This window comes from Diaphorina citri, unplaced genomic scaffold (assembly GCF_000475195.1).
Source record: "Diaphorina citri unplaced genomic scaffold, Diaci psyllid genome assembly version 1.1 scaffold1232, whole genome shotgun sequence".
NCBI classification, from domain to species: domain Eukaryota; kingdom Metazoa; phylum Arthropoda; class Insecta; order Hemiptera; family Psyllidae; genus Diaphorina; species Diaphorina citri.
The window spans coordinates 31991-45671 of NW_007378661.1; the positions used below are offsets into that span (position 1 = coordinate 31991).

The 13681-nt window shown below is 39.8% G+C and overlaps 1 long non-coding RNA gene across 1 annotated transcript; it reads left to right on the forward strand.

Moving 5' to 3' along the window:
• Nucleotides 1–3839: 3839 nt before the first annotated feature.
• Nucleotides 3840–12663, forward strand: LOC113469781. The gene is made up of 3 exons (XR_003393095.1): nt 3840–4062; nt 9647–9816; nt 12627–12663. It is a non-coding gene; the product is annotated as an uncharacterized LOC113469781 (long non-coding RNA).
• Nucleotides 12664–13681: the final 1018 nt, after the last annotated feature.

Sequence of the window (13681 nt, forward strand, 5' to 3'; positions counted from 1 at the left end):
AGGACTCACGAAATCTTCTGCAGGCGAAACCTCATGTCAACTTTTCAGACAGATTGTATTAGTCCAAAGTGTTATTTATTCCAATGTTTACGTTATAATTATCTACTTATATTGATTTACTATCACTTTCTATCATAGTAAGCATTGGACGCAAGACCAGTACTGTTGTCACTTGAATGGTCAGGCAGGAGTCAAGCTGTTTGTTTCTCACCACACCTCATCATACAGTTCTTCAAATGGACTTGAATTCCAAAACAAGCTCTCTAGCTTACGTACAGTAAGAGAACCTATAGGTACCTAATATGTACATCCAGCCACTCACGATCAAACCATCTAACAGACCCAGATCTGACAAACCTCGGTTTGCCAGACCGTCGCGTCGGCGGGAAAGTATAGACCCAGGTCTTTTAGATCACTTGACAGACCTAGGTCTCGAGCTTTTTCCGCCAAACATATCCCGACTATCTGACAGACCGCGGCTATAAGACCTTAGCCGAAATTCTAAAAAAAAGTCGGTATGCCCTTAAAGCACCTATACTGTCTCACCTTCCGCCCTATTGAAGAACTTAATTAATTATATGCTATTACTACATATAACCACGAGTTCTCCACCTATCAATATAACAGCTCCCTTGAGCTTCATACCTGATGCAGATCTTCAAGACAATGAGGTATGTCTCTATGGGGCCTATCTTCCTATTTATAAATCTGTTAGAGTCAGTAAGACACCTTGCACAAGTGTATGGAACCTATGATCTATGGTTCTATGAAGTCTATGATAATAACCACATACTCGTAATTGCCTCAGTTGTTCATGTGTGGCGTAGTCAACCAATGTCCTTGGGCCTGGGCCGGCAGAGGAACTGCCTGGGACCGTCATCCAGGGTCTTGGGCTGTCAGGTACTCATCTTACATACCAGTACTTACATAGACGATTCTTTGCTTACATACCGTCACTAAGCAGGTACTTGTGAATAATCACACCATTCTGTTCAGCTAATACTAATACCTACGTTACTTCATGTAGGTATTGCCTCACTTGCATTTCTTTGCAATTTCCACCATAGGTACGAGTAGGTAGGTACATTCCTACACCGTATGAAAAGAAGCATCATAGCATCATTAAAAGAAGCATCACATTTGAAGAATAGATAAAAAGGAAGTGCAAAATGGATGTAACCAAAGGGCAAGAAATGAGCCTTTCCAAGGATAAGGGATGATTATAATGACCATAAGGTATGAAATGGAAATCTGGAATCTTGAAAATTCTAAACCGAAGATGTTCCATAATCCACAAGTTTAACAAGCTTCTGACATTCTTGCTTTCCAGTGACTGGTAGGACTACTGTGTCAGTGCCCTAAGGGACACAAAAGTGTTTCCTCAGAGATGGTGGGACAAAATTAGTAGAGGAGGTAAGAAAACTTGAAGACTAAATATTTCCAGATCTCGATAGTTCCAACCACTGGCCCTGAATAGGTCAGTTAGAAATATTCGAATGATTTCAGGATTCTTAGGTAAAAACGTTCAACTGCATTCCTCAAACCTCAAATCGATCAAACCGCATCTTGATTCTGGTGTAAACAGAACCGTTCATTGTAATCGTATCCGAGTAATTTAAATAATTGATGTCTCCACTGATGACATTTTTGATGTGACATTAACAACATTGGCATCAGTTTTGTTCTGATGTGACATTAACATTGGCAGTCCACTGTGAGACGTGAGTATTTAAATAGTCCGTTAGCTGGGACCAAGTAGTCCAAGTTGATTTACATGAACAGTTATCTGTCATTGAGTTTGGTCTAGTGATGTCCAGTTGTCTGAATTTTTTTACGGAAAATTGGTGCCATTAGCGATCATTAAATTTTGATCATTTCCCAAGTATTCAAAATGGGATTCTATCCGGGTAAAACCCACTTAGAGTCCGGCTAGAAAAGAAGTTAGGATCGGATTATCCGATCCTGAACCCGGATATCCCGATTCCAAGTGAGTAGAAACCGGATAAATGTCCCCCCCCTAACCCACTTAGAATCCAGTTTCTACCCACTTAGAACCCTCTTTCTACCCACTTAGAAGTTTTAGGAAAATCTCGCGAATTTCTACGTATATGTGCGAGTAACAACTATGTGTACGAGTAGTTAGTAGTAATGGCCATTTGGGTAATGTTAGTAGAGAGCTGTTACAGTGGACGGTAAAAAGTTGTATTAGTTCAGCATTGAATCAGTACGGACATAGAGATAAACTATCTACAGTAAAATAACTGACGTCAATAACTACAGTAAAATAGTTAGAGTTGACAGCGTAAACGGTGACTACGGACTACTGTCGTACTTGTCAACCGTATAAAATAATGTGGGAGATCAATTAAGTTCCGGACTCGTAATTCTTCTTCCTCCTCATCCTCTTATTCTTCGCCTTCTCCTTCCTCCTCCTCTTCTTCTTCTTCTTCTTTTTCTTCTTCCAAGCGTGTTGAAATGATTTTTGATTACCTACTCAGTTAGTTGAATTATGAATTGTTTGCACAAAACCAAAACACTTCGTGATCTTGCCAATCATTGCCATCAAACGGATGGTAATAGCCGTATTAAGGACATGCACGTTAGTTGTTAATCAAATGTAGAGAGGTATACTAACCACCTTTTGCGAAACATCAAAGAGATTCAAATATGTACCTATATATACATAGGTACTCTTGGTGATGTTCATGCAAGGGCTACCTATCTACTTATACCGCACCTAGAATGTACTAGACACCTAGTAAGAACCTACTTAATAGATTAGAATATTAGAAACAGTAGCTTCCTATACTATTGTAGGTAGGTAGCTATTGTCGTTTCTCACAGGAAAATAATAGAGATGCATCGGCATCGTAGTAAATTGCTAAATAGGAAAATTGAGAAAATGCGTCGGATTTCTTTGCTTCTTCTCAAATTGATCATCGCATGTCGAGATAATGCCGCTTTCCAGTGCCGAACTCAGGACAGGGGAATGGAAGGCAACTGTGCCCGATTGTCTATCCTCTGTCACAATAAGCTCTTGCGAGAGTTGAAACTTTTCGACTTTCTACTTGGAATTCCGTGGCTTAGTCAAAAGAGTAGGAACCAGTGACAACATTATCAGTGTACCTAAGTATAAGGAATTAAGAATTAAGGAATAATTAAAGTTGTGATAAAATTGAATAAAAAGGCTTTTAATAGGCACCCTAATGTTTTGATAACATGATAACCCACCAAAAATTGTTGGGTGGGTACCTATTTAAATTGTCGGGGATTCCAACCTGCGGTCAAAACTACCTGATTATGGTCAAATCTCAAGGGTTGACATCCAACCTGCGGTCAAGCATTTTTGGTCGCGAACATAATCGCCAAATCCGCGAACATAATCGCCAAATCCGCGAACATAATCGCCAAATCCGCGAACAAATTGACTATGACTTTAATACATATAAGTAAGTAATACAACAATATATTTGACACAAATTAAAATAAAACAAAATAGAAATGAATGATGTTGGGCTTATTGCTTTGCAAGGAACTTATGAGAAATGGATTTTACAAACGATAATCTGTCTATATTTCCCTCTCTATACTGCTTCATGTAAGAATTCTAAATTCCTATCTGTGCTCAAGCTCAGTATTTTCTTCTGTTTATCACATATAAACTTCCAATTATTCTTTTCCAAGACAGTAGGTACGTCTTCTAGAAGTTCCTCCACAGATTTAGGCAATTTTGGATGCATTTTCATTCTTGGAAAATGAATGCTGAATGCAATTAATATTCTAGTCTTCATAATATATTAAGTATAGTATATATTATATTAAGTAATATTCGACCACTACTATTATTGTCTACAGATCTACCTGAAATATTAGAGATTCTGAACTTGACCGCAGTTTGGATGTGTAGGGGAAATCGAATGACCGCAATTTGGATGTGTGAGGGTGATCGAATGACCGCAATTTGGATGCAACCTTTTTGTACCTGTGCTCCCTGACCGCAGGTTGGATGCAGCCTAAATTGTTACTCAGAATTCAAGGTGAAGCCGACACAAACAATTTAAGGTATGTAGTTATAGTTACGTATTCTAGGTCTATGTGGTTGTTGTTGAAGTCCATCTCTGATTTGGAACATTCCTCATTTAGAATTACCTTGTTTTTGACATTTATGACTCTTGCCTTGTTCCACTATCTGTGGTTAGGATCAAGTCGTCCTGCCTAGTTCGTCCCTGACAGGCTGAAGATGTCTTGTAGTGGCATCACTATCATGAGCACGTTCAAGAGTACCTAGCTAACTAATCTATGATATCCTGTCCTAGTCCTCGTATACTATGTATATAAATCTGTAGACCTATATGTTATAAATCTATGTTATGCCGTGGAAGCCAGTTCTAAAAGTTTCACCATTCGATTCGGCGTGAAAAATCCCATGGGATCAACTATTCACATGCTTACTTGTTAATGGTTCACAAATAAAAGGGAAATTCGTTGACACCGGGGAGTATCGAACCCGCAACTTCTCAAGTGTAAGTCAGAGAGTGCTTAAAGTAGCATCATTCGATTCCGCGTGAAAAATCACATGGGATCAACTATTCACTTGCTTATTTGGTAACGGTTCACAAACATAATCGCTTTGGCAAGCCTAGGCATAGGCCCTCTCCCAACGCAGACTCCCTCTCTCCATGTTATTGTATCAATTTGGAGGAGACTGTAATGTCTCCTGTCAGTGCCCTAAAGGGACACAAAAGTGTTTCCTCAGAGATGGTGTGACAAAATTAGTAGAGGAGGTAGGAAAACTTGAAGACTAAATATTTCCAGATCTCGATAGTTCCAACCACTGGCCCTGAATAGGTCAGTTAGAAATATTAGAATGATTTCAGGATTCTTAGGTAAAAACGTTCAACTGCATTCTTCAAACCTCAAATCGATCAAACCGCATCTTGATTCTGGTGTAAACAGAACCGTTCATTGTAATCGCGAATCCGAGTGTAATTTAAATAATTGATGTCTCCACTGATGACATTTTTGATGTGACATTAACAACATTGGCATCAGTTTTGTTCTGATGTGACACTAACATTGACAGTCCACTGTGAGACGTGAGTATTTAAATAGTCCGTTAGCTGGGACCAAGTAGTCCGAGTTGATTTACATGAACAGTTATTTGTCGTTGAGTTTGGTCTCGTGATGTCCAGTTGTCTGAATTTTTTACGGAAAATTGGTGCCATTCGAGATCATTACATTTTGATCATTTCCCAAGTATTCAAAATGAGATTCTATCCGGGTAGAACCCACTTAGAGTCCGGGTAGAAAAGAAGTTATCGGATAATCCGATCCTGAACCCGGATATCCCGATTCCAAGTGGGTAGAAACCGGATAAATGTCCCCCCCTAACCCACTTAGAATCCAGTTTCTACCCACTTAGAACCCTCTTTCTACCCACTTAGAAGTTTTAGGAAAATCTCGCGAATTCTTCTTTCTTCTTCTTCCTCCCCATCCTCTTATTCTTCTCCTTCTTCTTCCTCCTCCTCCTCCTCTTCTTCTTTTTCTTCTTCCAAGCGTGTTGAAATGATTTTTGATTACCTACTCAGTTAGTTGAATTGTTTGCACAAAACCAAAACACTTCGTGATCTTGCCAATCATTGCCATCAAACGGTTGGTAATAGCCGTATTAAGGACATGCACGTTAGTTAATCAAATGTAGAGACGTCTACTAACCACCTTTTGCGAAACATCAAAGAGATTCAAATATGTACCTATATATACTCTTGGTGATGTTCATGCAAGGGCCACCTATCTATACTTATACCGCACCTAGAAGGTACTAGACACCTAGTAAGTACCTACTTAATAGATTAGAATATTAGAAACAGTAGCTTCCTATACTATTTTAGGTAGGTAGCTATTGTCGTTTCTCACAGGAAAATAATAGAGATGCATCGGCATCGTAGTAAATTGCTAAATAGGAAATATTGAGAATAATGTGGACCCTACAATTGCATCAGCCATACGTACATACGCTCATTGCGATTGAGTTCAGGTCCTTTTCTTTCTCATCATACCTAATTATCTGCATTATCTGTGCCCTAAATCACCAAAGTATGGAAAAGTATCTTACAAGTGTAATAGCCAATGGAAAAGCAGAATTTTGAATTTGGACGAAATGGGGTCGATAATTCCGTTAGTGTTTATAGGTGTTGATCAGCAATCAAGCATTAGGTATCAATTAATCTCTAATTGTTATTCCAACTTTTTTGCTCATGTTGTAAAAGTCATCAGAAGATGATGATATTTTTTAAAAAATTGATAGAGGGAACTGCAAAAATGGACGATCGTCCGAAATCGAAGAAGGACAGGGATCAGAGAAAACCAGCCGTTCGGAGAACGAACCTCATCTGGGATAAAGTTCGCCCGGGGCGTGAATAGAACCCGCGACCTAACGCTTACACGGCAGGCACTCTTCCTCCCAAGCTAGCTACTAAGCTAGGCAATAGTTAAGTATCCTAAGTATCCTCTATGGCGAAATATTTCCTACTGATAAGACAATGTTGCGGGTGTATGTGTACTGGATTCTAGGAAATTTCCTTCCTCATTCTCAGAGAAGGATGACGTGTTTCCGACTACTTAGTGAGTGAACGGTGATGATGAGTAGTAGGTTGTGTAACTAGAGCATTTAGTCAGTGCTGTATCATTGACCGCTTTTAATGTAGATGTCATTGCCACTCAAGCTCCGACTATCTGACACACCAAAGTCTGTCTGTCGCGTCGGAATGTGTATGGTGGAAAAAGTTTCCGACGCGCGACGCTCTAATCCTCTAATGGATTTAGAATAGAATAGAATATACCTTGTTTATCCTGCCAGAATGAGACTGAAAAGTCCCTGTACTCCCGCAGTCTAAACAAGGTCTTATATATTTCATAGGTATAGTTTAAACATATGTAAATAAAAAAACCTTGTTTAACCTATTTATTTAAACCTATGTAAGTTTGTACCTTTGTAACCTATGTAAACCTATGTAAATAAAAAAACCTATTTATTACTTTTTATAAGGCTTTATTTTTTATTTATACAGTGGTAAAATTCTCACTGTGCTCTTCCACCCAACCAATGGCGATGCTCGCTGTCGGACTATTTTTTCCTTTGTTTCAGGGCGAGGATTATTTTAATCTCTTTGCAGTAAGCTGAAGAGACGAAAAAATTCACAAATTGGAGAAAAATAAAAATGCTGGGACTTTGAGCAATAAGCTTTCACAAACTCATGTTTATTAATTTCACCACAGCTTGATTTTTTTTCTACAATGATTTTATTTTTAAACGCCTTTGATTGGTATTGGTAGGTATTAGATATATTTTTTAGAGTCTGGCAGGTAAATTAGTCTAAATAGGTACGCAAAATTTTACAAAATCTACAAACTTAATTAAAATCTATGCGCGAACGACCTACTGTACGTAGTGTTAAAGCGCTTTAAAGGGGGAAAAAAAAATTAAAATCTACAATATTCAAACAACATAAAAGCAAAACCCTTACTTCTCGCCAGGCTCCTGTCCCGCTTGATCACCTTCTCTGCGTTCTTCCTTGCAATGTAGAACCACTCACTCGTAGCTACTCTTATGGTGTATGTCTCTTTACTTTCGAGTGAATCAGGTACCCCTTCATGTGAGTTTAATTACAGTTAGTTATAAAGTAAATTTGATACTGTATATCTCTGGTGTACAGTCCACATCAACTGGGAAGTCCGATGGAAGCGCATGGAGGGGAACCGCAACTTCTCAACTGTAAGTCGGACAGTTCTAAAAGTTTCACCATTCGACAACTCACAGGAAAGTGATCTAGACAAGTTAGATGATTCAGAGGTCACTGAATTTAGAAACAGAAGTTCAAGTGTTAGTCCCAATCAGAGTACAAGTACTTTCTCATCTCAAAAGCAACATCAAAATCCTTATGGTGTATGTCTCTTTACTTTCGAGTGGATCAGGTACATATTCATGTCTTCTGACGAAGTGTTTACCCCTTCATGTGAGTTTAATTACAGTTAGTTGAAAAGTAAATTTGATATATACTGTATATCTCTGGTGTATGTCTCTTTACTTAGTTTACTTTCCGTGTCCATAAGATAGGCATGGTACCCATCTCACGGTGCTGTGCCGACCATTCACACTAAGACTATCTGAGCGTGAGTGGTTGGTATAGGATTGAGGTTTTTGACTCTTTGTATGCTTAGAAATAACGTCTGGACTACTTTCATCTCCTAAATGTTTGTATTTCGTATATTCCACATTTTTCCTCAATAGAAATTGAGTCAAAAGAGGTCCATGATCCCCCCCCCCCCCCAAAAATTCACCCGTCGTATATGTGCGAGTAACAACTTTGTGTACGAGTAATTAGTAGTAATGGCCATTTGGGTAATGTTAGTAGAGAGCTGTTACAGTGGACGGTAAAAAGTTGTATTAGTTCAGCATTGAATCAGTACGGACATAGAGATAAAATATCTACAGTAAAATAACTGACGTCTATAACTACAGTAAAATAGACAGCGTAAACGGTGACTACGGACTACTGTCGTACTTGTCAACCGTATAAAATAATGTGGGAGATCAATTAAGTTCCGGACTCGTAACTCCTGCCTTCATACAGGAACCTGATAATTTTATTATAGTGCTCTCCTTTCCTAGTCTCCTATTATTAGATACAAAGATAAATAAATATAATGTGATTCCTACTCTCCTCTAATGCTCCTAAATAACTCCTAATAGATAGACATAGGCTCCTAATAGATAGGCATAGGTAGGCTTGCCAAATATCCAAAATGTCGATTCGGGACGCGAATCCGCGAACATAATTGCCAAATCCGCGAACATAATCGCAAAATAGTGCTCTCCTTTCCTAGTCTCCTATTATTAGATACAAAGATAAATAAATATAATGTGATTCCTACTCTCCTCTAATGCTCCTCTCTTTACTTAGTTTACTTTCCGTGAGATAGGCATGGTACCCATCTCACGGTGCTGTGCCGACCATTCACACTAGGTCCACTAGGACTATCTGAGCGTGAGTGGTTGGCATAGGATTGAGGTTTTTGACTCTTTGGAACTTTGTATGCTTAGAAATAACGTCTGGACTACTTTCATCTCCTAAGTGTTTGTATTCTGTATATTCCACATTTTTCCTCAATAGAAATTGAGTCAAAAGAGGTCCATGATTCCCCCCCCCCCCCTCAAAAATTCGAAATCCGCGAACATAATCGCGAAATCCGCGAAATCCGCGAACATAATCGCGAAATACGCGAACATAATCGCGAAATCCGCGAACATAATCGCGAAATCCGCGAACATAATCGCGAAACCCGCGAACATATAATCGCGAAATCCGCGAACATAATGGCGAAATCCGCGAACATAACCGCGAAATCCGCGAACATAACCGCGAAATCCGCGAACATAATCGCGAAATCCGCGAACATAATCGCCATAATCGCGAAGCGCCTAAAAGGGGGAAAAAAGTCCGACGAAAATTCATAAGTCAGTCTGAAATCTGAAATTTCACCCATTTCTTCTTTCTCTGAAATTTCACCCATTTCTTCTTTCTCTGAAATTTCACCCATTTCTTCTTTCTCTGAAATTGAAATTTGTTTCTTTAACTGTTTGCAGGCTCGCTGTCGATGTGTTGCTCATGTAAGCAAGTGTGTACGACATCTCATGTGATATTCAGCCTCGTCTACATTTCCATTGGGACCATCCAGCTGGTAGCCGGTGTCTTCTTCTTCGTCTCCCTCTCGCCACTCTTTCGAATAGGATCCAACCTATGGACCGGCGGATGGGTGAGTGAAAACGGCACCGATCCATTCCCACAATAGAAATAATGGTACAGTATGATCGAGAAAATCTGTTGAATGGATGAAAATTTGAAAATTCATTTTCCTAGACAGCCTAGTTATCTTGGAGCCTTGGAGGGTATGTTATTCCACTGGGTATCAATTTCACTTTAGACATTGTTATTAATTTAATGTGAGTCATTAACTTATATATATACTTATAGGTATGTATACTTATTAAGCGATTTGTTATTGGATAATGAGATTGGGAGACTATGGAGAAGGTTGTTTAACCCTATAATGCCCAAGACTAGAAATATCTAACAAAAAAATTATTTTGTTGCTTATTCTAACTTATGTTGATCCCTTGAGTACGTAACATCTCCGCGTTTCCTGATTTTCTCCTGGTTTCCTGATGATCTGTCTCGAGTTAAGTACAGTCTGTTATCAAGTAGAAAAGTGTAAAGAGTGAATTAGAAAAAAGAATAAATCTTTTCAGTGGACTATTCAGTAAGTGAGTCGTGAGTCATATTCCAGGTCTCAATGTGAGTAATTTTCCAGCTCTCAAATTTCCAATACCTATGGGGGGGGGGGGGTCTATATTCTATATCAGCGATTTCCAACTAGCCGCCCGCAGGCCACAAGGGACCTGCCAGACAATTTCTGTGTCCCGCAAAGCTTTAAGGGTGGGCCCCCTCGGGCTTTATTTTCGCTCTTTTACTATGAGGTGGACTCCGAAAATGCAGGTCAAAATGTGGAGCATCCACCATATCCCCCCTCGAGAAATTGCGGGGTATGGGCCTGCTTCCCTGTGTACGTGGCCCGCGAAGTACCTGCCTCTGTAGCATGTGGCCCGCATACATATGGAAGTTGGAAATCCCTGATGTATATTCTATATGTATAGTCCTTCATATAGTCTTCCATACTCTTGAACCTCGCTTCCAATTATAGAAATCACATTGATCAGGATTTGTCCATGTCACTCTGATGTCCAGTATGTATACCTAATACACACCAATGATATAAAAACAAAGAGAAATCTTCAGACCTAATCAGACACCATCAGTCTTCCCGATCGGCGGAGATGTGTGAAAAGTTGTGAGGCCTCGGAAAATTTGATCTTCCAAGAACCATTGACCTACTATTCCCATGGGACGGCGAAACCCATATCCGTGAAGTTCAGACTTGGTGGTTGTTTTGAAAAGGGCTGTCTGCTGTCTAAGACTCCTGGAAGGCGTGAGATGTAGTTTAAAAGCTACCTTCCACGCTAAATTATATGTAGATATCTATATAAATAAAATTGTAGATTTGTCTGTACATTGCTTAGAATCGTGAAATTTTTAGTTATTCTTACTCCTTATGCATCCACAACATCTCCGCGTTTCCTGATTTTCTCCTGGTTTCCTAATGATCTGTCTCGAGTTAAGTACTTGGGTCTGATATCAAGTAGAAAAGTGTAAAGAGTGAATTAGAAAAAAGAATAACTCTTTTCAGTGGACTATTCAGTAAGTGAGTCGTGAGTCATATTCCAGGTCTCAATGTGAGTCATTTTCAGCTCTCAAATTCCCAATATCTATGGGGGGAGTGAGAGTGAGTGACATGTTTTAGGATTTAGGATTTTCATTACCTACATTATTACTCCTTCACATTTCTGAATGACCAGCTTGAATGAAAACAAATCCTTATTCCCTGACTTCACTCCACGAGGTTGGCATTGCGCTAACATTGAACGACTGACCTCAAATACAATCACGTGGGTGAGAAAGTGAATTTTAAAAATAAAATAAAATGCACTTGTATGCATTCTTCACTAAACTTGTATTAATAAGTTGTAATTGAATCAATGAAACAGTAGGTATCTTCAGCAAGGGAAATTTCTGGCTGCTGTTCCCCCTGTTTTAAGTCCCACAGCCAGACTTGCAAATATGTGCATCCCTTGATAACCACCAGTGAATCTTGTAAATACATACCTTGTATACGTACCTATACTTAAAGGTATCATGTAAATGTAGATAAAGTTTGTTATTACCTATGCAGATGAACCTGTGGTTCAGAGGTTTTCTGTTCTTGACACACAGGAGTAAAAACGGCACCGATCCATTCCCACAATAGAAATAATGGTATAGTATGATCGAGAAAATCTGTTGAATGGATGAAAATTTGAAAATTCATTTTCCTAGACAGCCTAGTTATCTTGGAGCCTTGGAGGGTAATGCGGCTAACGCGCCTGCCTTCTAAGCACCAAGTCGATTTCTACTCGAGCCGACTTTATCCCAACAAAAATATAAGGTTCGTTCTCGGAATGGCTGGCTTTCTCCTAGCCTGTCCTTTTCTCTCTTCGACTTCGGGACGATAAGTTCTCCGTTGTACTAGTTCCCTCTATCATTATGATTTCCTCCTTGAGAGTGGTAGGAACTTTAAGGTAGAAATAGCCTTCTAAGCACCAAGTCGATTTCTACTCGAGCCGACTTTATCCCAAACAGATAAGGTTCGTTCTCGGAATGGCTGGCTTTCTCCTAGCCTGTCCTTTTCTCTCTTCGATTTCGGGACGATAAGTTCTCCGTTGTACTAGTTCCCTCTATCATTATGATTTCCTCCTTGAGAGTGGTAGGAACTTTAAGGTAGAAATACACTATCATCACGTGACGTGAGAGTAGTGTGGCTGTCCTGAACAAAATTATCTACATTCTTATGGGAAAACTTTGAACTACATCTTTCTGACTCCTCATGACTACCCCTAGTTCACGTGACGTAACGTGATGGTAGTGTTTCTACCTTTATCCAGTGACTAATCTGTTTACTTCCCGATTTCTCAGAACGTTCTGTTCGGTGTCGGCGGTGTTGTGGTGAGCTTATCAGGATAGTATAAGTCCAGTGAATAGCTCGATTCAGTTCAGTAGTTTGGATAGCACAACATTGAATGATACGATCATAAATGGCTCTTATTCTACAGATCAACCTGGGAATGGGAACAGAAGGGAGTTCGCTGACGGGTTCTCATGCAGGAAAGCTATCGTAAAAGTCGACAGAAAAGCCTCCGGCACACGAGTCGTTCTGCAGAATGGGTACATGAGTTTTAGCCAGCGGCGATAGCGCGTTCATGGGCTGTTCCCATTGGATCAACAAGAAGTCTAGTTAGCTTGGAGGGTAGGGCGTCTACCTTGTAAGCGGTTTTGTCTTGTGGCGGGTTCGATTCCCGCTCTCGGAACACCTGGCTTTCTTCGATATTGTTTTCTCTTCCTTCTCTCTCTCTCTCCGCTTTCGGGATGATAAGACGTCAGGCGTTATAGTTCCCTACAAAAAAGCCAGGATTACCTACGAGTATTTTCAAATAGTAGATATAGATAGGTACACGAAATTTCCATCTTTCATTTTTACTTTTCGAAGGGTGCTAGGTACAAACATAAGACTTGACTTTGTACTGAACAAAACAACAAAATACAAACCTACCTCCTTGTCCCCATGGTAATGCTAACAACAGGAACCCAACAATAACCCTAAACTACAATAAAGGGAAAAACACAACATTGGTGATGAGATTGTTGTACACGTGGCTGGTGAAGTGGCACTTAACGGCGACGACAACGCATAATTTATCATGTGGCCTCAAGTCTGCCACCCTATGGCACCCCCACTCCCCAAATCTCCACTCTCTATGCCCCCCTAAATTACCCCCTTTTGCACTTTTTCTGCCCCCTAAATTACTCCCTCCCCTACGCAGTCTACGCCTACTGGACAAGCACCCAGCATTCCGCTTTCCACCAGATATACATAGAATGGAATAATCTTACCCTAAGCGTTTGCTTGTGACTTTCATAGCGAGCAACCAGCTCCTCTTCCGTGAGAAAGATGAGACTTTCTGATTTGAGAA